This window comes from Hemicordylus capensis, chromosome 5 (genome assembly GCF_027244095.1).
Source record: "Hemicordylus capensis ecotype Gifberg chromosome 5, rHemCap1.1.pri, whole genome shotgun sequence".
Lineage (NCBI taxonomy): Eukaryota > Metazoa > Chordata > Lepidosauria > Squamata > Cordylidae > Hemicordylus > Hemicordylus capensis.
The window spans coordinates 87,871,607-87,895,521 of NC_069661.1; the positions used below are offsets into that span (position 1 = coordinate 87,871,607).

Sequence of the window (23,915 nt, forward strand, 5' to 3'; positions counted from 1 at the left end):
CTTGATTTTCTTGAACTGGCCTGTAGTTTCCCGGATTGCCCCTGGATCACTTTTTGAAAATGGGTGTTACATTTGCTATTTTCCAGTCCTCCGGTACAGAGCCCGATTGTAGGGATAAGTTATATATTTTTGCAAGGAGGTCAGCAATTTCACATTTGAGTTCTTTGAGGACTCTTGGATGGTTGCCATCTGGCCCAGGTGATTTGCTGGTTTACAGCCTACTTTCCAGTAGGCTTATGAGATCACCTGGCATTCTGTGTGTGTGTCCGTGTGTGCCCCATTATCAACTTCGCAACACCTGGACCAATATGAACCAAATCGGATACAGTTGTAGGGACACACAGGGACACCTCAACGACATAGTTTGTGATGATGTCATTCACCCCAATCCAATATGGTGGACGCATAAACTTTTGAGGCACAAGTGGGCTAACTTGTGAACTGCCTAGCTGATTTGAACCAAATTTGCTACAGATGTAGGGACACATAGGGATGCCCAAATGGCATGGTGTGTGATGTCATCCACTCCAATTCAAGATAGTGGCTGCGTGAACATCTGAGGCGCAAGCAAGCTAATTTGTGGACTGTCTAACCAATTTAAGCCAAATTAGGTACAGTTGCAGTGAGTGACACATAGGGACACCTCAATGGCATAGTTTTGATGATGTCATCCACCCCAATCCAAGACGGCGGACGCATAAACTTTTGAAGTGCAAGTGGGCTAACTTGTGAACTGCCTAACCGATTTGAACCAAATTTGCTACAGATATAGATACACATAGGGATACCCAAATGGCATGTGTGATGATGTCATTCACTCCAACTGAAGATGGTGGCAGCGTGATCATCTGAGGCACAAGCAGCCTAATTTGTGGACTGCCTAACCCATTTGAACCAAATTGGGTACAGTTGCAGTGAGTGACACATGGACACCACAATGGCATAGCTTATGATGATGTCATCCACGCTGATTCAAAAGGGTGGACATGTAAACTTTTGAGGCCCAAGTGGGCTAACTTGTGAACTGCTTAACCGATTTGAACCAAACTTGCTGCAGCTGTAGGGACACCTCAACGGCGAAGACTGTGATAATGTCATCCACTTCAATTCCAGATGGTGGACATGTAAACTTTGGAGCTGCAAGTGCAGTAACTTGCAGACAGTCTAACCAATTTGAAACAAATTTTCTACAGCTGAATGGTCATATAGGGATGCCCCAATGGTGTAGTTTGTGATGATGTCACCCACCCTGATCCAAGATGGTGGATGCATAAACATTCAAGGCACGAGTGCACTAACTTGATTACTGTCTAACTGATTTGAATCAAATTTGGAACAGCTGTCATGAATAACACATAGGGGCACCTCAGTGGTGCAGTTTATAATGACAACATCCACCCCGATCTAAGATGATGACACATGAACATTTGAGGTGCAAGAGGTCTAACTTTTGGACCTCGATTTGCACCAAATTTAGTCCAGATGTAGAGACAGTGAAAGGAAAGTAGGCTGATTAGTTCTTACTAGTGATATGCAAACAGGTTTGATGTTGAACCTTATCGGTTTGACTGTTTGGGGTTGAACCGAACCATCCCCTGTTCAGTCTGACCCTGGACCGAACACCCCCTGACTGTTTGTGGGCTTCACAGATTTTTTTACAAAATAAAATTATTATTATTATTATTTTTACTTACCCCCTTTGGGGGAGTTGTCGGAGGCAGTGGGGGGGAGGGAGGGGTCAGTGGAGGTTCCCCCTCCCCCCGCCAGGCTCCCTTTATGCCACTCACCTTCTTGGTATTCTTAGTAAGTATGCATACTTTGAAATTTTGAGGATTAAAAGTGTTCTTTTGGTGGCTGCAATGGCGCAGTGGGGAAAACAGCTTGCCTAGAGTGCAAGAGGCTGTTAGTTCAAATCCCTGCCAGCGTGTTTTCCAGACTGTGCCTAGTAAATACATCTGTAGTCACTTATATTGGGCAGCAGTGATACAGGGAGGGAGGTGCTGAAAGGTATCTTCTCATTCTGCATGGGAGGAGGCACTGGTAAACCACTCCTGTATTCTATCAAGAAAATCACATGGAATGTGATTGCTAGGAGTTGATAGCGACTCAACAGCACAGTCTTTCCTTTTCCTTTTGGCGGGAAGAGGAAATGCTGCCTGGAAATTCTCTAACATACTTTTCTGGCTTTTTTCATAGCTGCCTTCAGTCACTTCTCCTCTTCACCATTGCCATTTCTTCCTCCTCACCATGTGATCCCAGCTAATTGGGGATTACACAGCAAGCAAGCTGACATCACAATTCTTTGCCCCCAATCAGATTAGGCTAGGTAGCATTGTCACTACAATGAAGCAACATTACCCTCATTGAGGAAAGGAGAAAATGCATCTTCATCTTTCTGAAGTAGCTTCATTATCCTGCACAGTGCAGCAGAATAAGACAGGGAGCACTCTTCAGTTGCTTCAGCAGTGTGGGGCTGCATTATCTTCTCTCCCCTCCTTCATAATGGGTGAAGACGTCTATCCCTGTTCATGTGGCCAAAGACTGCTGAATAGTACCTTTTCATGATGAGGTGAAAAGTTTCAAGAAAACTGTGACTGGTTTTGTCTTTGGCTTGTTCAGCATTAGAAAGGTTATTTACATTCTTTTCAAGTTTAGCTTTCATCCTCAGATCATTATAACTGCTGCTTGAAAGAACATGTTTTACTTTGGTTTGAAATGTCTCTGCTATGGCCAAAACTTGGAAATAGTTCTTCAGAGGTTCTTCACCTATACTTGTGTATTCACAGGAAAAGTAAGCCCCCTTTTTGCATACAGAGAAATAAGAGATCAACTTGTTACCATCAGCTGTCTAAACTGGTATCTATAACATCTCCACTACACAGAGAGAACATCTATTATACAGATAATGCTATCAAGCAAACTGTTTATTGCAACACATTTGTTTTTAAAAAGAATGTACTATATTCACTGCTGTGCTTGGGAGGAAGGAAAACATAAACTATAGATGGCCAGAGGCACTGGAAAGAGAGAGTCATTACAAGTACATCAAATGAAGCACTGCAAGAAACCAGTTTTTTTTAAAAAAAGGGGAAGGTTAATGCTTTCTTTTAGTGTATTGATCAATGAGGTTTGAGGATTTTCTAAAATAAGAAAATATTGCGTGGCTTTATAATATGTGTACACAAAATATGCAAGTAGCGACTACCATAAATGTTGGTATGCATAAAATATACAGATATATGTGTGGTAGCTGCCACTTATTTGCATAGTTTTCAAGGTCTGTACATCTTTTGGGATATTAAGGTCTGTGCATGCATTGTAGACTTCTGCTACAATATGCATTTATTTACATATTTTTATTCCACCTTTTAAAGGGAACTTTCACAAATGTAGACAATGTAGTACATCTGAAATTTCCTGTATTTTGCTATTATTTTTATTGTTTTGTTGAATTTTTTAAAATCACAAGTGAAATCCCTAGTCCCTGAGCCGGATACAGAACTCAGTTTTGCCTGAGTCCACTTGCAACTTCTCAATTTTTTTAATTTTATTTTTACATTTATATCCCGCTCTCCCTCCAAGGATCCCAGAGCGGTGTACTACCTACTTGAGTTTCTCCTCACAACAACCCTGTGAAGTAGGTTAGGCTGAGAGAGAAGTGACTGGCCCAGAGTCACCCAGCTAGTTTTATGGCTGAATGGGGATTTGAACTCGGGTCTCCCCGAGTCCAGCACTCTAACCACTACAGCATGCTGGCTCCTCAAGTATTTAGAGATAGTCCCATTTCCTATACTTATCCAATTAATAGTTCCTTGACATGAGCCAGGAGAGTGGAACAGCTGCTAAAAAAGCAAATGCAATCTTAGGATCCATTAAGAGAAGCATAGTGTCCAGATCACATCATTACCCCTGTTAGTTAGCAGGGGTACTACCCCAGTTAGTACCCCCTGCTAACTGGGCAAAGAGGCAACCTTTCAACATGGTGATTCTCTTTATTTAGTGTGTGTGTGGGGGGGTAACTGGCCCTATCCACCCCAAGCACAGTACCTCCAGTGACTGTTATGGTGTCTATCTTATGTTTCTTTTTAGATTCTGAGCCCCTTGGGGACAGGGTTCCATCTTACTTGTTTATTTGTTATTTCTTGACGGAAACCGCTTTGGAAACTTTTGTTGAAAAGCAGTATATAAATATTTTTTGTTGTTGTTGCTGCTGTTGTTAGATCACGAGAAGTAATCTTTCCACTCTATCCTATGCTGATCAGACCTCATTTCGAATACTGAGTTCATTCTGGGCCAGCATTTTAAGACAAACTTTGATTAACTGGAACAGGTTCATAGGAGGGCAGCCAAGATGGCATCGGATCTGGAAACCAAATTTTGCAAGGAATGGTTGAAGGAGTTGGGTAGGTTTCATCTAGAAAAAAGAAGACTAACAGGAGATTTGATCAGTGTCTTCAAATACCTGAAGGGCTGTCATGCAGAAGAAGCAGACTCGTTTACTTTTGCTCCTGAGGGCAGGACTACCCCTGGGCTAGACATTACTCTGAGCAAAATTTCACAGCTAATTTGGGTTCCGTAAACTACTATAAACTGTGTTTTGTGAAACCCCAGCTTATTAACATTCTTTTGTGAGAAGACTGATAATGAAAGACAAGCTTGCCAACGAATAAGGTGAGGTCAGCTTCTTCTGTCATTAGTAGTTGCAGGTGAGTGTTGGCATACTGCTTTACATGAGGAGCTTTAGATGTATCCCAGAATTTTCTGCTGTGTCTGAGGATTCTGTGGCAGGTGACTTAATAGGGAAGAGGTTTGTTGAGAGTGGAAAACCTGAATTTTATTTTGTTTGTTGAAACTTTTATCTCCCACTTTTCTGTCAGAAACTCTCAGGGCAGTAAACTATCCAGGCCCTATCCAGCCCTAGCACAGCATTCCTCCTGTGGCTGTTGCTGGTGTCTGCCTTATGTTTCTTTTTAGATTGTGAGCCCTTTATAGCAATAGCAATAGCAATAGCAATAGCACTTACATTTATATACCGCTCTATAGCCGAAGCTCTCTAAGCGGTTTACAATGATTTAGCATATTGCCCCCAACATTCTGGGTACTCATTTTATCGACCTCGGAAGGATGGAAGGCTGAGTCAACCTTGAGCCCCTGGTCAGGATCGAACTTGTAACCTTCTGGTTACAGGGCAGCAGTTTTACCACTGCGCCACCAGGGGCTCATTTAGGGACAGGGATGCATCTTATTATTTTATTTTTAATATTTTAATATAAACCACTTTGAGAATTTTGTTGAAGAGTGGTATATAAATATCAGCAGTAGCAGTAGTAGTAATAGTAAACACTTGTAGTATACTCTATATAGGGTTGCCCCATTTCTTGGAGAGATTCCCTGGACACAATTTCAAAAGCAGATGCCGTTGGAGGGGTTGCGTACATTTTAAAACCCTTCTTCTTTGAGTGAGATTTGAAGAAGTGCTCAGCAGTGGAGCTTGGTGAATGTTTTGCACATTTTTCTCTATAGTGTTCTTTGTACAAGAGAGGCTCAGGAGTATTTCACCTCAATAAATTCTTGCTGACTCAAGAGATGATCCAGAAATGAGGGGAAAGCTTTTGTTGAGCCATATACCAGAGGTGGCTGGTGAGAGTGGCGCTGGGCGGCGGGCAAGGGGGAGAGGTACTTTTAAAAAGTCATTATCTGTGATCCCACTAGCATCTGCAAGCTGCTGCAAGCTGTGACATCCTGCCCGGCATTCCATGTAGTGACTCACCTGCTATGCAAGATGCCAGGAGGGATTTGGTGCTCATCTGGAGAGGTCCATTTGCAGTCGTTACCAGTTCGTCTGGTAGCTACTTGGGAACAGGCCTTCTCTGCTGCTGTTCCAAGACTTTGGAATGCACTTCCTGCTGAAATAAGAGCCTCTCCATCTCTCTGACAGCTTTAAAAAAGTCTTTAAAGATGCATTTATTCACCCAAGCTTTTTAACAAGTCTATTCACTAGAAAAACTGGGGTTTCCAAAGACAGTGAGGCAGTTTATATTGATACGGTGTCACTGCATGTTGATGAAGGCAACAACAAAGATGGCGAACCTGTATCACAAATTAAAAGCTGGCACACATGGTGCAAGCATCAACACTAGGGAAGGAGATGAGGAACACAGTCATAGTCTAGGAAGGGCCATTGTGGCATTGGAGATCTGGAAAATACAATACATTTGTTCCAGAGTAGTTAGAGTTCACTTTACTTAATAGTGCAATTGCATGATATGTTATGTTTGCTTATTATCCCCCTGATGGTCCTTCTCACAGTATTGGTTATCAATGACTAAACTCTAAAATCGCTACTTGACAGATGTATATAACAAAGCATATGTTTGGTATGCATCATTATTATCTGTCTTAACCAGCCTCCTTGCTGAAGGGGAGCTCCATGTTTATGTTGGATCTTTATTTACTGTCACATTTTGCAAGCCAGTATATGTGAAAAATGTGTGGGCCTTTGAAATGTCATGAAGAGTGACATTTCAGTTTCATGAAAACAGTAAAAGGAATTAGTAAAAAAAATATTACACAGTATTGCCATCCATAACGCAGTTCCACAAGACAGCAAATTGAAAATGACTCCTCTTTATTGACATATGGCCAACTGATTATTGCACAGTGATAAAGCTTAGGTTCCTGCCCCCCTGTATTTTCAAGACTCCAGATAACTAAGGTTACTGTTTGTTAGCACAACATGAGGGTTCATCCAACCAATCTGTGATGTGTAAAAGTGGTTGATCCCAGATAAGTATGGAACAGATGCTCAAATGAGTGCTGCCAATTGTGGATTTCCAAGATTGATTCTCTCAAGTACACACAATCAATTGTTTCATGTATGTCAAGGGATAACTACTCACATACATCGTAAGAGCCAATGTAGTGTCATGGATAGAATAGACACAGGTGACACCTTTCAGCCTTGAAGGTCACTGGGTGTTCTTGGCTAAGTAACTGACTCTGAGTCTAACTAATTTCATATTGTTATGAAAGAACTCCTTGTTTGCTGCCTTGATTTGTCTTGATTTTATGGCAATCCTTGATCTGAAGAATGATATACAAGCATAATCATTACATTTGAGACCTTGAGCCGGGTCTCACTATCAGTGAGACCCGGTTCAGGAAGCTCAGCGGGGAGAGTGGGCTAAGCCGCTCTTGCAGATGATCAGTAGGGATGTGCGGACCGGTCCGGTGGTCTGGGCCGGAGGTTTGGGGTCGAATCAAACCACCCCCCGGTTCCGTCGGACCAGAACCGGACTGGCGGGTCCTGTCCGGCCGGTGTCCAAATTTCCTTTTTTTAAAAAAATTAAAGTATATTTAAAATACCTTTTAGCCCCTTCGAGGGGCTTGCTGAGGTTGCCGGGGGGGGGGTGCAGGTTCCCTCTCCCCCCGTCGGCCATCCTTATCACCACCGCAGCCTGCCTTGGCCGGGTAATTGACCATTTTCGGCCCTTTCGGGCCTCTGTATGAGCGCACGGCCGCCATTTTGGCGGCCGCCATGCATGTGCCAATGCCCTCGCAGAGCAGCTTGCGCTCTGGGTGGCCACTCTGTGAGTGGGCACTGTGGGCGGCCATGCGCTCATACGGAGGCCCGAAAGCGCCAAAAATGGTCAATTATTTGGCCGCGGCGGGCCACGGCGGTGATAAGGACAGCTGGCGGAGGGAGAGGGAACCAGCGTGGACCTCCCCATGACCTCAGCAAGCCCCCCGAAGGGGCTAAAGGTATTTTAAATATACTTAATTTTTTTTTTTAAAAAAAATAAAGAACATTCGCGGACCGGCCGGACAGGACCTGGCAGTCCGGGGGGGGGGGGTGTTGTGTTCAATGGGGGGCTGGACCGAAATGGCCCAACTTGGTTTGAGGCTGGTCCAGCTGGTTCCATGCACACCCCTAATGATCAGGGCGGGAACCCTGGGTGGCCTGATCAGCCTCCCACACAATTGCCTGCTCTGTGACGGAGCCGCCGGGGGCTGGGGAGTTTGGGGGCCGCGTGTAGCGCAGGACTTACTGGGGAGACCCCTGAGCTGGGAGGCTGCTTTTTGGGGTCTACTCATGGGGGTCTACTCCCGCCGGGGTCTACTCATGAGTAACCGCGGCGTGGAGCTGTGCCGTGGCTGCTCACGATAAAAAAACCCAGGTTTGCTCTGCAAACCCGGTTTTAGGGGCAGGCTACTTGAGCGGGTTACCCGCTCAAGAACCACCGGGCTTGCAGCCGAGCCCGGTAGTTCTCACGATTGTAGAAAATCATGTGAATAGCCTCCTTGTATTGTTTCCATATACTGTATTTTCCCCAGTAGCAGTTCTACTTACTGATATGCATTACAGTATTGACAGTTTTATAGGAAACTGTATGAGCTGTAATAGCTGCCAAATTCTTTACCTCTAGCTGCAGGGTGTGTTCTCTGGAATCTAACCAGGTATGTGCGAGGGGGGAAATAGCATGGTGAAACCAGTTTGATCTTTGATGCATAGTACACAGGCATGCACCATACCTTAGGATGGATACATTGTTGATATTGTGCTCTTTTTTATGTCTATGCAGTGACCCTAGATAAGTATGGGATAGTGCTTATATGAGCAGCTATCAATGTGTGTGAATGCCCTGGAGTGATACTCCCAGCCATGAACATTCAACTGTGTCTTTATGCCATGAAAGCAGATGAAGTTTATAAAGATGAATATTCTTCTACTTTACTGTTTAGGGGAGAAAATGAATTGGTGTTTCTCACTATATTTATCCTCATTAGATATTTGAAGCTGTTGTTTGGATCAATTGTTTCCCACACTTTTTAATATCAAATGCTAGATGCAAGCACTTTTTTGGGAGATACCATTTGAAACTGTCTTATACTGAGCCTAGAAATAGACAAAATGGATGGTACCACACTGGAGTAATCAGAGAAAGGAGAGACAGTACAACAATTTATTACTGGGAAAAGTCCTGACACGTTTTGAGGTGAGAACCTCTTCTTCAGGGGATAATGAAATACAAACAGGCATTAAAATTGGGGAAAGAAAATACATGGTCAGAAAAACTAAAGTAAAAATAAAGTACAAGCAGACATTATGAACACAATGCAAAACTGCATTAAAAAGCATGTGCAGATTTAACAAGATAAACCAGCAGCACAAAACCAGCAGGATGTGAAACCAGCATATATTTTCTGCTCGACATTTTAATACTTCCATGTTTGTATTTCATAGTCCCCAGAAGAATATGTTTATCACCTTGAAATATGTTGGGACTTTTCCCAGTAATAAATTCTTGCACTGTCCTCCTTTTTATCCTGAGCCTGACCATTGGTCCATCCAGTCTAGTACTGTCTGTTGTGACTAGCAGTGACTCTCTATGGTCTCTGGACAGGCCTTTCCCAACTCTCTTATCTGAGATGCCAGGGGCTGAACTTGAGACTTGCTGCCTGTAAAGCATGTGTGCTATCACTGACCAATGGTCCTTTCCCATAATCTTCATGTCACTGAAGAGAGAGTTATAAGCTAGGAAGGCAGTGCTGTTCCAAGACACTCTGCTACCTACAGCAAAGCTCCTGATGGTGTCCCTTTTCTCCCCTTTCTCTTTATTTTTATTAAAATCATACCTCTCTTCTTTCATATACTTCTAAATATTCCCCTCTGCTCCTTCTCTCTCTCTCTCTGACTGCAGCCTCATGCACATTTACCTGCGAGGAATATGTTTTTATTTATTTTTTATTTAACATATTTTTATACTGCCCAAAACGTACGTCTCTGGGTGGTTTACAACAAAATAAAAACAGAAAGTAAAACATTAGTTAAAACAAAAACAAAAAGTTTAAAACATTACAACAATTTAAAATATTTAAAACAATATTTTAAAACAGCATTAAAAGCACTAAAACAATATTAATTAAAAGCCTGGGTGAACAGATGCATCTTTAAAGACTTTTAAAAAGCTGTCAGAGATGGGGAGGCTCTTATTTCACTAGGGAGCGCATTCCAGAGCATTGGGGCAGCAGTGGAAAAGGCCCGTCCCTGAGTGGCCACCAGACGAGCCGGTGGCAAATGCAGATGGACCTCTCCAGATGATCTCAGTGGCCAGTGAGGTACATGATGAAGAAGATGTTCTCTTAAATACCCAGGGCCCAAACTGATTAGGGCTTTATAGGTTATAACCAACACCTTGTATTTTGCCCGGAAACATATCGGCAGCCAGTGTAGCTCCTTCAATACAGGAGTAATATGATCTCTCTGAGATGACCCAGAGACCAACCTGGTTGCCGCATTCTGGACCAACTGTAGTTTCCGGACTACATACAAGGGCAACCCCAGATAGAGTGCATTGCAGTAATCCAGTCTGGAGGATACCAACAGATGTACCACTGTTTTGAGGTTGTTCATCTCAAGAAATGGATGCAGCTGGCATATCAGCCGAAGCTGATAGAAGGCACTTCTGGCCACTGCCTCAACCTGGGAGACCAGGGAGAGGCTCAGATCCAGAATCACCCCTAGACTGCGTACCTGTTCCTTCTGGGGAAGTGTGACCCCATCCAGAACATATCCCCATCCAGAACATGAATTCACTGGAGCTTACTTCTGAGTAGACACACATATGATTTTGCAACTCCCTCTCTTCTACCCCCAGATCCATACATCCATATGAACATAGCTTCCACCTGTGCATCCACTTAAGCATTTACAGCCATGTTAGTATGCTCCATCCATCCATCTACATGCACCAGTTCATCACTATGTTCTTCCACCATGCATCCTCTCCCCTCTTACCTGCTGCAGGCTGAGGCTCAGTCTAGGCCCCCATCTACTTAGGCCAAGTCAAATGGCTCAAATTACAATGTAGTTGGATTGCTTCTACCGCTTGTTTGTTACTATTTGTTATGACCGGTGGCCCTCATTATCTGTGGGGGTTCCGTTCTTGGCTATAGCCGTGGATAATGGAACAATGGATGATGAGACGTTGGGGCAGTGGTAATTGCGGGATGGGGTATGTGTGGCAAGGTTGGCCTTGTAGGAAGCAAGTTGTAGATGGAATGTAAAGTATTGCATACTTATAGGGCATGTTTTGCATAAAAGCTTGATTCTGTTGCTGTTGAGTGCTGTAGAGCCCCTTGCCCTACTTCAGAGACTCATGGCACTAAGAAAAGACTTTGTTGCATCTGCAGAAACAGTGTTCTGTGCATAAGCTTATGCGTAAGGATGGGCAAAACAGCTTGATTCTACTCATGGAATATTGTGGGTTCTGGAATTCTAGACACTGGGGCTATTCTCACAACCAACAAAAATCAGGCTAGCAGAGGCTAGCCCGATTTTTGTTGGTCGTCAGAACCACCGGGCTTGCAGCCGAGCCCGGTGGTTCTGGAGCGGCTTACCCGCTCGAGAACCCCATGGCAAAAAGCAGGTTTGTGGAGCGAGCGCTCCTGCAAACCTGTTTTTTGCAATCGTGAGTAGCCGTGGCGCGCCTTCGCGCCGCGCCTACTCACGAGAAGACCCCCAGCCCGGAGGCTTAAAAGCAGCCTCCCGGCTCGGGGGTCTCCCCAGTATTTCCTGTGTGCTCACGCAGGGCATACTGGGGCTTGTGGGGGCTGTGCATACTGGGGCTTGTTCACCCAGGCTTTTAATTAGATACAGTTTTAATTGTGTTTTAATTGTATTTTAATAGTTTTAACTTTTTAATTTTAATTGTTGAAATGTTTTCATCTTTTATTGGCTGTTTTTATTGATGGTAAACCGCCCAGAGAACTTGCGTTTTGGAAGGTATAGAAATGTAACAAACAAACAAACAAACAAACAAACAAACAAACAAACAAACAAACAAACAAACAAACAAACAAACTTGTGATGTTTGCTTATTCCCACTAGTTGTGTACAAGAGATAGACCTAGTCCCTCTACGTGAAATACTTCTGTTTCATGAACTAGAATAAATCTGTTTCAGTATAAAGGATCTGCTTTATTGCATGGGATTAGACTAGGTCTAGAGTTCTCAAACTTAGATCACCAGATGTTCTTGGATTACAACTCCCATCATCCCTAGCCACACTGTTTCTGCAGAGGATGTATGATGGGACTGTAGTCCAATAACATCTGGGGATGCAAGTCTGAGAACTCCTGTACTAAATGATTTTTCCTTTTCCCAGATGTTCAGCATATTTTTTCTACGTGAACACTTCTCAATTAGTCACAATAATGTTGACAAATGAATTTGCATGCTTACTGAACGGATCTAGCTTTAAGTTCTACCTAATGCCTTTATTACCCAATATCTGCTGAAATAATGCAATTTTTACAAAGGCTGAGCTAAAATAATATTAATGTTAGGGGGAGAAATCAATAAAAAGTAGAACTCCAAAAATTAATTAGTACTACTTTGCCAGTCTGTCTGTTTGGATGCCTACTATCAATCAATAAGTCTGCTAAATCATAATCTATACAAACCGTTGAGGGGTGAGAAGAGAAATATTAAAACCTTCATGCAGCAGAGTATGTTCTGGTGATAAAGAAGTTCAGCTCAAGTGATTATCTGGAGAAATTAGGTTGAGTTCAAAAAACAAACAAAGATTTATTAAAAAACTAAAACATCACATGCTACAAGAGAGACTATGAGGCGGGACTCACGATCAGTGAGACCCGCTTTTGCCAGTTTTGCGGGGAGAGCGGGCTAAGCCTGCTTTCCCCGCAGATGAGCAGGGCGGGAGCCCTGGGTGACCAGATCGGCCGCCAACACGACTGCTGGCTCCGTGACAGAGTTGGCAGGGGCTGGGGAGTTTGGGGGGCCGCGCGGCCCCTGGAAGCTCCAGTATGCCCTGCGTGAGAGCGCAGGGCATACTGGAGAGACCCCAGAGCCAGGAGGCTGCTTTTCAGCCTCCCACTGGGAGGTCTACTAATGCAGCGCCACGGCTACTCACAATTTTAAAAATCGGTTTTGCTGAGTGCTCGCTCCACAAACCTGGTTTAAGGGGAGGGCTGGTTTGGTGGGTTAACCGCCAGGAAGCTCCCCTAGTCCAGTTTCGCCTGATCATGGGAATAGCCCCACTGCCAACTTAGCCAAACAGGCACTAGCCTTCAGCAACAACAGTTCTGACTCCTAACTGACCAAGAGATACCTATTAACATAACTCCTCATGCCTCTAGTGACCAGAAGAGGTTACTGTGGTGCTAAGAGAAATGCTTTAGAATGCTCACTTCTAACAGAAACATGCTTCATTTTTCAGTGTAGATTAGTTAATTCATATACAGTGGTCCCTCAACTTACGAAGCACTCGGCATCCGAATGTTTCGACATACGAACGACAAAAAATACCGGAAGTCGTTGCCGGTTTAGATGCGGCTTCCTCGACCTACGAATTTTTAGATGCGGTTTCCTCGACTTACGAGTGTTCCGGACCTCCGTGGATGCACTTTTCGACTTACGAAAATTCCGACCTACGAACGTGCCTTCGGATCGGATTATCTTGGTAAGTCGAGGGACCACTGTATGCTATTATATTTGGCGATTAGAACCATTATATATTTATATCTGTTGTGTTGTTTTAAAAATGTTTTATTGTGTTAGAATCCCGTGCTTGGTTGCTAATGAAAGCATAGATGTAGTGGGCATAAGGGAAACCTGGTGGGACAATGAAAGCCAGTGGATTATTCTGTTATTCCTGGATACAAACTCTACAGAAAGGACAGGGAGGGGAGTAGAGTACTACTGTATATTAAAGAAGGGATAGTATCACCACCTAATAGCACAGCGGGGAAATGCTTGACTAATGCTTGACTAACCCCTGCTTACTGGGAAAAGAGGCACCTTTTAATGTGGTGATTCTCTTTATTTAGCAGGGGGAGAGTAACTGGCCCTATCCACCCGCAGCACAGTACCTCCAGTGACTGTTGCTGGTGTCTATCTTATGTTTCTTTTTAGATTGTGAGCCCTTTGGGGACAGGGTTCCATCTTATTTGTTTGTTAATTCTCTGTGTAAACCACCCTGAGCCATTTTTGGAAGGGTAGTGTAGAAATTGAACAAATAAATAATAAATAATAATAATAACAAGCAGAAGGTTGCTAGTTTGAATTCCCGTTGGTACTATATTAGGCAGCAGCGATATAGGAAGATGCTGAAAGGTATCATCTCATACTGCATGGGAGGAGGCAATGGTAAACCCCTCCTGGGTTCTACCAAAAGAAAACCACAGTGCTCTGTGGGCACCAGGAGTCAAAATTGACTTGACGGCACACTTTACTTTACTTTAGTACCCCAAAAGCTAGAAAACCCCAGAGGACCAGAGTCCTCTACAGAATCATTATGGGAGACAATAAGAGGAATGAAAGGAAATGTGTTTTTATTTTATTGAACATATTTGTATACAGCCCCAAACACAAGTCTAACACAAATGTGTTAATAGGGACATGCTGTCGCTCTCTGGATCAAACCACTGGGAGTGACCTGGAGTTGAAGTTAGAGGAGCAAATCAGAGAGCTAGAAAAAGAGAGCTAGAAAACCTAGATGGACCAGAGTCCTCCACAAAATCATTATGGGTGACAATAGGAGGACTGAAAGGAAATGTGTTACCAGAGTTGTTCTTACCCCCAGACCTTGAGGCCCTGGTCCATGGCCTCCAAGGTCCGGGGGGCTCCAAGGGTCAAGGGAGTCTCGAGAGGGGACACTCAGCCTGCCACCCCGCGTCCACCCTTTCCCACCAAACCGCCAAAGTTTTCCATAATTTTAGCTGCCAATGTGTGTGGCCTGTGTGTGTGGGGGGGGGGGGGGGGGGGAGCCAAGCAGGCCTCCCCTGCCCCATGGTGTGAATGGGGAGTGGCCTGCTCAGTTCATCCTGCCCCCTGGCCGTGCACATTGACCATGGTGGAGTGGTATGGGGTGGCGGCAGGAGGCCCCCATAATGCAAGGGGCTCATGGGGGGGGCAATCCAGGCACCAAAATTACCTAGGTGCACCACTGTGTGTTACTAGGGACTGCCTGCCCAACAGGTTTGAGGGGGGGGGCTATCCCCTGGCAAAGCCTGTATGGATGCTAAAGGAGGGGGTTGGGGGGCGACCCTCTATTAACCCCATGCAGCCTGGGGACTGCCGCTCCAGCTCACCCTCTGCCACTTGGGCCGTGGACTCCTCCTCCCCCCCGATCGTGCAAGTTTTACATCACCACCAGCAACACCATTGTTATAAGCTCTCCCTCCTGTTTTACTTTCTGCAAGCATGTTCAGCTGAAGAATGTGCAAAGAAGTAGGAAAGCCGAAGTGGTGGCCGTTCCCTCCTCTGGTATGTGCATTCTGGTGAGGAGAAGGAAAGCTCGAAAATGAAAGAGGGGTGTTTTTTTTTTTTAATAGGGTCAGAAGCGAGGTTGAAGAGAAAACAAGGAGTGGAGTAGGAGCAATTGAAAGAGGACTTATCTGAGGCAAGAAGAAAGGAGAACAAACTGAAGCAAGGTTGAGAGTCCTTTCCTGGAGCTAGCAGGACTTTTCGGTACAGTTTTGATAACAGTTTAATATGTTAAAACTCTGAAAAACTGGATTAAAATTAAGGTGCGTCTTATAGTCTGTAGCATCTTATAGTCCATAAAATACGGTACCATATCACTCCAGTATTGAGGGAGCTACACTGGCTGCCAGTAAGTTTCCGGGAAAACACAAGGTGCTGGTTATAGCCTATAAAGCCCTAAACAGCATATGCCCAGGGTATTCTTCACTATGAGCCCCGTCACTCATCAGGGGAGGTTCGTCTGCAGTTGCCACCGACTTGTCTGGTGGCTACTCAGGGATGGGCCTTCTCTATTGCTGCCCCAAAGCTTTGGAATGCACTTCCTGCCAAAATAAGAGCCTCCCCATCTCTGACAACTTTTTAAAAGTCAGTCAAGACACATTTGTTCACCCAGGCTTTTAACTAGATACTGTTTTGATAGTTGAAAAAATTGTTTAAATTTTAAATTATTGTGATTTTATCCTTTTTATTTTGTTGTAATCTGTATTTTGTTGTCAGTCTTTTTATCCTTTTTATTTTGTTGTAATTTGTCTTCTATTGTGAGCCACCCAGGGACATAAGTGTTGGGTGGGATATAAATATGTTAAATAATAAATAGATAAGGCACATACTTCATTAGAGGTTTCAATTTCACAGCAGTGACAATAGCAAGAACAAAGAGACAAAACCCAAAAGATGCTAAGGAATATAAAGAGCAAGCTAAAAAATACAACCTCCCCCTCTCTCTTGGAAGGGCTTGCTAAAGACACAGCTTGCACAGTTGATATTTCCATCCCTGGTGTCTCCAAGCTATGTTAGCACCTTGACAAAAATTACAATGAGCATTCCCCCTCCGCCCCGATTATACTGACCACCCCAGCTGGCACATGTACTGTCCAGAATAAAATAATATTTAGTTTCTGATCTCCAACAGAGAGCACACCAAACAGTCAGAGGTGTGCATGTGTTCTTCCAAAAAGCAGAAATCGCACCAATCAGCTGTTTGGTTGAGAACTGAAAACAGCCATCCCCATTCTTTCTTCCAGATCGATGAGATTTCAACTCTGAAGTTATTCACATGAGTGGGCAAAACTGGGTTAAGGAAGCCCAGACCACTTTTGCCTATTTGTGTGCACCGCTGGGATTCTGCCTGATCCTGGCGGTGCCGTGGTGGCAAACCCGCATCCAGAGCCATCCTCTTAAACGGGGTTAGGAGAGTGAGCACTCTCCTAAACCTTTTTAACTGATTGTCTGCTGGAAGGTTGCGGGGCTCCTGGACAGCTTCAGGGAGGAGGTATCCCCTCCGAGAGACCCCTGAGCCCAGGAGGATGCTTGCAGGGAGCACTTGCTCCATTAACCTCATTTAAGGGGAAGGTGTTTTAGGTGGGCTAGCCACCTTGGGAGCACTGGGCTAGCCCACAAGCCTGATGGTTCCCACGATCCACGGAAAACAGGCTAAGCTCCCTTAGCCCGCTTCCTGTTGATCGTGGGAATAGCCTCAATGTTGATTTTTAAATGGCACAATTCAGAAGGTTAAGACCTACTATTTCAGTTAGATTGGCTTAAGGCCTTCCACTGTTTTGCTGATAACATCATCTTAAAGGAATTATTAAATCAAGCAGAAGTATGAGGTTTATGGGGCATTTCTGGGAAGAAACTGTAATTTTGAACACTGTTGTTAAAACAATTGTTATTAATAAGCAACATTGTTTGTGTGTGTGTGTTTTTAAGAAAAAGAAATTTATCCTCCAATTTCAGAGGGAATACCCTACCAAAGAACCTTTTCTCATGTCACAGATCTGTTAATATAATTAAGATGCAGGAGTTGTTTCAGCATTCTAACATTATAAGCCCTGAATATTTTCTTGGTGATAACATCTAAATTGTCTGCCCTGTTTTCCTGAAAGTTTGCAGGCATCAGCTAAGGGACACCAGCCTTTCAGATCTGGTGCAGAAAGTGGCTAAGATGCAGCAGTTTAGAAACTGACCCTTAAACTCTAGAAAACAAGTGTTGGTTACTAGGGCTGTTCATTGGGCATTGCAATCCCAATGCATCTGTAGCATTCCCCTGTTGCTGCTTCCACTGTGGCCATCTCTGGTGCATCCAGGGGCGTATATAGGGTAGGGCAGGCAGGGCACGTGCCCCGGGCACCACCTGAAGGGAGCGCGCCCTTTTTTAAAATTGAAAAAAATGGCCGCCAAAAACAAAATGGCCACTGCACATGCTCAAATGGTCCCTGCGAGGTCCTAGAGGCCAGCAGGGGGAGGGGGAACCTTTGAAGACCTCCCTCCACGGCCTTTAGGAACCCCCCCAAAGGGGCTACAGATATTTTTAAAAAAATCAATATAATATAAGTCACTGTACACATATTCAGATTGGCACTATGTACAGAGAATCAGGGCTTGTGAATACTGAGCTGAAACTTATAAGCTAGGATTGTATTCATTTGCTCTTACTTTGCTTCTTGTAATAAGTGAGTTATGTGTGATGTCTTAATAATATGGCTATGAATGGTGAGTTTGTCTTTGAATCAGTGTGAAATCCTTAGTATTAAGGCCCACTGGGAGTTTCTTGCTCTCTTTCTCTCATTTTAACTGTCTTTCTGAAAGACTAGAATATATTCCAAGCAGTGACACAGTTTACTCTGCATATCCTTTAATTATTTTCAGAGTATCTGGGAAAAGTCAAATTCTCCATTTATTTTTAAAACTTATATAATAGTGATGCTACAATGCACAGTAGAGAATTAGACAGGCACTTCTGTTTAGTTTTCCAAGTACACCTCCACATAGTATTTGGGTATTGCATGAGCCCCAGCATACTGAAATCTGTAGTTTTCCAGCATTTTTTGGTCTGGCTACATCCACTGCTAAATCGTTTTTGAAATATTAAAAGATTAACAAGCTTGACTTGTATTTTTCAGCTGATATTGTGGTAAAGTTATGTGAAAGATGGGTGTCAGATGTTTGTACAGGGGGCGCAATTTCAGTGCTTGCCCTAGGCACCATTTCCCCTAGATACGCCTCTGGGTGCATTTCATTGCATTCTTGGTGCTGGGAGGGCCTCTTCTGCAGGAAGCAGAGCCCATGGGGCTTAGAATTAACACAGGGGCATTGGGAAAGCACATGGGGACATCTGGGAAGTGTCCTTCCCAGTGCTGCTTCCATGGCTGTGGTGGAGTGGTGTATGAACTTGTGAGGGAATGCAAAGAGGTGGCAATGGGTTGTGGAAGAGAACTCAAGCTAGGGTGAATGCTTGTGAGGAAGCACAAACTGGTAGCAAGGTAACAGGGGCCCTTACAAGCTATATGAGACAGTGAGGGCAGGGTGGTGAAGGGACTTGTGAAGGCACATATGGCAGCAATGAGGTGGCAATTTTACAATTTATTTATTTATTTACTTTATTACATTTTAATACTGCTCTATCCAAAGCCTCTGGATACTTGCCAGGGAATGCAAGGCAGAGGTGAGATGACTAGGGCCTTGTGGTGGCATGTAAGGTCGTGGCAGACTGCTTTTGAACACAGAGGTTTTGCATCAAAAGTATACTGCCTAATAATGGGAAGGCTGCACTTAACCAACATGGGTAAGCTCTCTCCCATAGTGTCTAATTAGATTTTCCTTTTCAAAACACCTGGAAATTCAGTAATCCAAAAACCTTTAAGATGAGAGCTAAGATGCTTTACATTTTCATTCGTGCTCTAAAAAGAATGGAAATTGCAAGTTAAGGTGCCCATCTTAACTTCTGCACCATATGAGCTGTAAAGACTTTGTACAGTCTGGTATATGATGATGGCTTTAGAAATGAGGCTCCATGCACCCACATTTTGCTTTAATCAGAGATGCATGAAGCAGAAATTCATCAAGGGCATCTCAAGGAAGTCATTAGGGAAGCTGCACCTGGAAGCTTTTCACACAGGGCTTTTGAAGCCCTTTAACTCGCATCTCCTCCAGAATAGAGGGAGTGCGTTCACATATTGGCTAGATTTACCCCAAAGTCTCTGCGAGTTATTGGGGAGCATTTCACACACAATTCGGGTTTTTCACTGTGCATTAGAATGTAGCCCGATTTATATCTGAGCTAAAAAATATTGCACAATTTGCTGCGGGCTTTTTTGGAAAACATTGAGTTTGCAGTAAAGCCTCCCCATAAACCCGCAGTAAAACCTGCTGTGCATAAAAGTCCCTGTTAAATGTCTGCCTGGATGTATCCTTCCCAAGGCCCGGTGCGACTGCCAGTAAAGATCTGCTTGTAGCTAGCTGGGAACAGGAATCTCCCTGTTCCCAGAATCCCGCGGGGGGTGACCTCACACTGCGGACGCCATCTTGAGTGCTACAAGCAGATCTTTACTGGCAGCAGAGACAGCGTGGCTGTCTCTGTGTGATGGCATCAGGCCACAGAGAGATGGTGGGGGGTAGCAACAGAACACAGGAGGGGCAGGTAAGACCTTCCCCTCCCCCATCTATAGTGCCTGCTCGCTGCCTGACTTGTTCATTCTTTGGGAACAGACTGCTACTACATACAGAAGAACCTTTCCACCTTCAAAGGGGTTTCCTCTAAATATTTTATGTCCCTCAACCATTCTTGCGGCATACCATCCTGAGGTATAGGCCAATTTGAAATTAAACCATCTATGACCACTTATATTTACTACAAACTGAGCCAGAACCCACTTTTGGACAAGTGGTTTTTTGTTTTGCTTTTTTCGAGATTTGTTTCTTTGAACCATTTTAATACAAATGTCTGACTGTGCTCAGTTGTCAAGCTGCATGCATGAAAAATTGGCCAGCCCAAACAGTGTGATAGTCATTAGCAAATAGAACTTTTGAATTCACTAAGTGCTTTCTTGTTTTTAAAGGTAGTACAGTTATTTATATTGGGGGAAAACTGATGTTTAACTTGATCTTTTGGGAATAGGACCACCACCCATTACATGCAGTTTGTGGACAGAAGGTATTTTGACATTCAGTTTTGCTCTACAGAAACAGAAAGACATGATTGCGGCCTGGCTCTCTGCTGGTCCTATCCATCTGCAGCACAGCAGTGCTGTTGTCCCTGCAGTGGCTGTTGCCACTGTTGAAAAGTTGTATATAAATATACCACGAGGGGCCCATTTTAAAATCTCGTCTCTGGGCCCACTCCAACCTTTGCCCTTGTGGTTGCCTAATGACTAATGCTTGAAACTAGCTAATAAGAAAGGACTATGCAGGGGCGGAGCCACCATTGGGTGAACGGGTACAAAGAACCCAGGTCGCCACCAATCAGGGCTATGAGTGCGGCCCCAGACACGCCCTCTGTGTATGTCATCCCCGTCAGATGCAGGAGGATGTTATTTTGGCCCCGTCATCCCCGTCAGTTGCGGGGGGATGTTATTTCGGTCCCAAACAGGGCCGCACGGCCCCGTTTGAAGCCGAAATCAGCCTGCACTGCATTGGCAGAGCAGCCGGAGTTACTCTCCCTGCCTTAAAGGCAGGGAGAGCCGCTCCTGGTCTCGCTGCCAATGCAGCGGGGCCAATCAATCTCCCTCCCAAATGGGGCCTCATGGCCCCGTTTAGGAGGGAGAATGGCTCGTGCTTCATTGGCAGCACAGCTGGAACAGCTCTTCCTGCCTTTAAGGCAAGGAGAGTCACTCTGGCCCACGCTGCCCAATGCAGTGCGGGACTATCTCCCTTCCAAACAGGGCTGTGTGGCCCCATTTGGGAGGCAGACCACACCCCCACATCTGGTGTCAGATGAGGGGATGTTCTAGCTGGCCCCCTGAGTCTGATGTCAGACATTGGGGCGGGGCCAGGGGGCCATGGCGGAAGCTGCACATGGGCTGCCACCAGCCTCCCTATGCTCCTGGGACTGTGATAAACTTGTACATTTGATAAATCAAAACCACCTTCATTGGGAGGAAGCTGCATTTTTATATCCTATTTTAGGCTTGACAATAGATTCCCATAGAAAGTTTTTGAGGACACTGGCTGACATCCTGATTAACAAAGCATGTGCATTAGTAGGGTCTGTGGAGATGCAGCATGAGTCCTTGCACAGATCTTCCAGTCCTGCAGTGCTCACACTGTTGCACCAGAGTGCTAATACTTCCTGGTATTTTCAGCAGTCTGGAAGTGCTATTATTTATTTTTATTTATTTATCATTAAATTTTTATACTGCCCTTCCAAAAGGCTCAGGGTGGTGGAAACACATTGCTAGCCCACAGCGATATGTTCCCACTCATACAGAGCACTTCTGGAGCATGGGCTGTGCAAGTTCAAGAGGACTGAAGGAGTTGTGCAAGGGCTCTCGCTGCATCCCTGCAGACTTTATTAATGCATTGATGTCAGCCACTGAGGGTATTCACATGCGCATGCAAAATGGGCTGGGCTAAGGGAGCCCTGCCTGGTTTCACACATGCATGTGTACTGCCGGGATCGGACCGATCCCGGAGGCACCACAGCAGCAAACCTGCCTATTTAAACTCCCTTTAAAACGAGCGCTCCCTTAACCTCATTTTTAAGATTATCCACCGTGGCTGCTAACAGACTCGGGGAGGGGAGGGGAGATCCCCATAATGCACCACACACTCACACGGTGCATTATTTAAGCTCTAGTGTCCTTGAAGCAATGCGTCCTGGCACCCCAACCCTCGGAGTTGCCGGCAGCAGCCAGTGTTCATCTGAGCAGGTGACCCACCTGCCCAGGGAAGGAGGAATGATTGTCTGCAGGAGGTAAGCTCTTTAGGGCTCCCTCCCCACAAACCATGTAGCCTTTTCTCACTTCTCATGAGAAAGGGCTCAATATGTGTTTTATTAAAACATTTTTTAACATTGGAAGTCCCATAAAAGATAATATCTGGGAATGACATTCATTTTCAGTATGTATACTCCCCACGCCAATAAAAAAATGGTCAAGGAATATCATCTGGGCAAGTCAGCTGAGACCATAGCAATGTAGCAACCTAGATTAAGTGTTACTATCTGCCTAATTTTTTTAGGAATTAAGAGACCCAGATGTTTAATATGAGTTGAGATTTATTTCAATTGCCAGCTATCTGATACTAGGGTTGAACCTTGAAGCAGGGGAAGCTTGCTTACGAGCTTTTATCTTGTTGCGGTTGAACTTTTATATCTGGATAGCTCTCCAAAGTGGTTAATCAACATTATTGATTACTCTGTTCACATATAAACGCAGTGTGTGTTCATCCCTACTGATATTAGTCCTTTGAACTGCTTAGATTAATTACACCCTCTCTTTACTATTGATAAAAGTAGCCTAGGGATGGTTGAGTCCTTGTCTAATACATTTTTGTTTGCTCCAAACCTTGGAGAATTGGTCCCTGATCCCCGAAAGACTTGTAGTATAATTAATATAAAATACTCTAATATTAATGCTACTCTAATACTAATGCTACTAACAATGCAGTCATAGAAATGTGAGTGCTGAATGCATATATTAGAGTAATATGTAATGCACGTATTAGAACTACTGAAATGATTAACATGAAGAGTTATGAATACATTCAACATTCCAGTCAGTTGATCCCATTAATTTCATACCACAATATGTATTTTTCGAAGCTCTATCTCATATTTTAGTTCAGTGTCCTACTCTGTTGTTTGGATGGCAGTTTGATGTCCTCTTATAAACTCACTTTACCTTTAAACTCCCTCCAGTAAAGCAATGACTCATAAGCGTGAGTCAGATAAGGAATTCAGTTTTATTTCCAGTAAATTTCAGCTTGCATCTTCTTCATGGCAGTCACCTATGGCTGACAGCATTTATTCTTTCAGTTGTATGTTTTGTGACTTTTGGACTCATCTGAAATGTCAGTTCACTCAACAGTACTTCAGACAAGGTTTTAAAATTTATCCTCCTTTGAAAATAAACCAGTAGGCTGGATCGTACATTGCAATCAAGTAATATTAGAATGGGAATATATCTGGAATCCACTTGAAGTGGATCATGAGGGATATCAAAACCCACTTCAGAACATCTGAGTTTTCATTTGTTCGTGAAATGAACAATGAAATTTGTTCACTATTGTTCTATGTAGGGTGTCTTTATGCCTCTGCCACCTGGTCTACTGTGTGCATTTTCTTCTAGAATGTCACTGTCACCTTGGGTCTCCTGAGAGAATGGAGAAGGATATGTCATTGTCGTGAGCCTTTCTGACAAGGCAGTCTCCTCTTGGAATCATATTTGGTGATGCATTTGAAGACTGTAGCAGAGGCGTAACTAGGGAAAGTGGCGCCCAGGGCAAGCACTGAAATGCCCCCCCCGCCCCCAACATACTACATTATACTTAGGTTTTTCCTCACAAGCGCCCGCCGCCGCCGCCAAGCCAGGCCACTGACTGGCCGCCAGACACCAGCAAAGCAATGGGGGGGGGTTGCGGGCGGCACGGAAGGGACCGCTCGTGGGGGAGGGGGTGCCGACGCACTCCC

The 23,915-nt window shown here is 44.3% G+C and overlaps 1 long non-coding RNA gene across 1 annotated transcript; it reads left to right on the forward strand.

The window, feature by feature from the left end:
• The first annotated feature begins 4,638 nt into the window (after positions 1–4,638).
• LOC128327506 (uncharacterized) lies at positions 4,639–23,681 on the forward strand. Its single transcript, XR_008308653.1, has 3 exons — positions 4,639–4,671; positions 15,358–15,493; positions 23,575–23,681. It is a non-coding gene; the product is annotated as an uncharacterized LOC128327506 (long non-coding RNA).
• Positions 23,682–23,915: the final 234 nt, after the last annotated feature.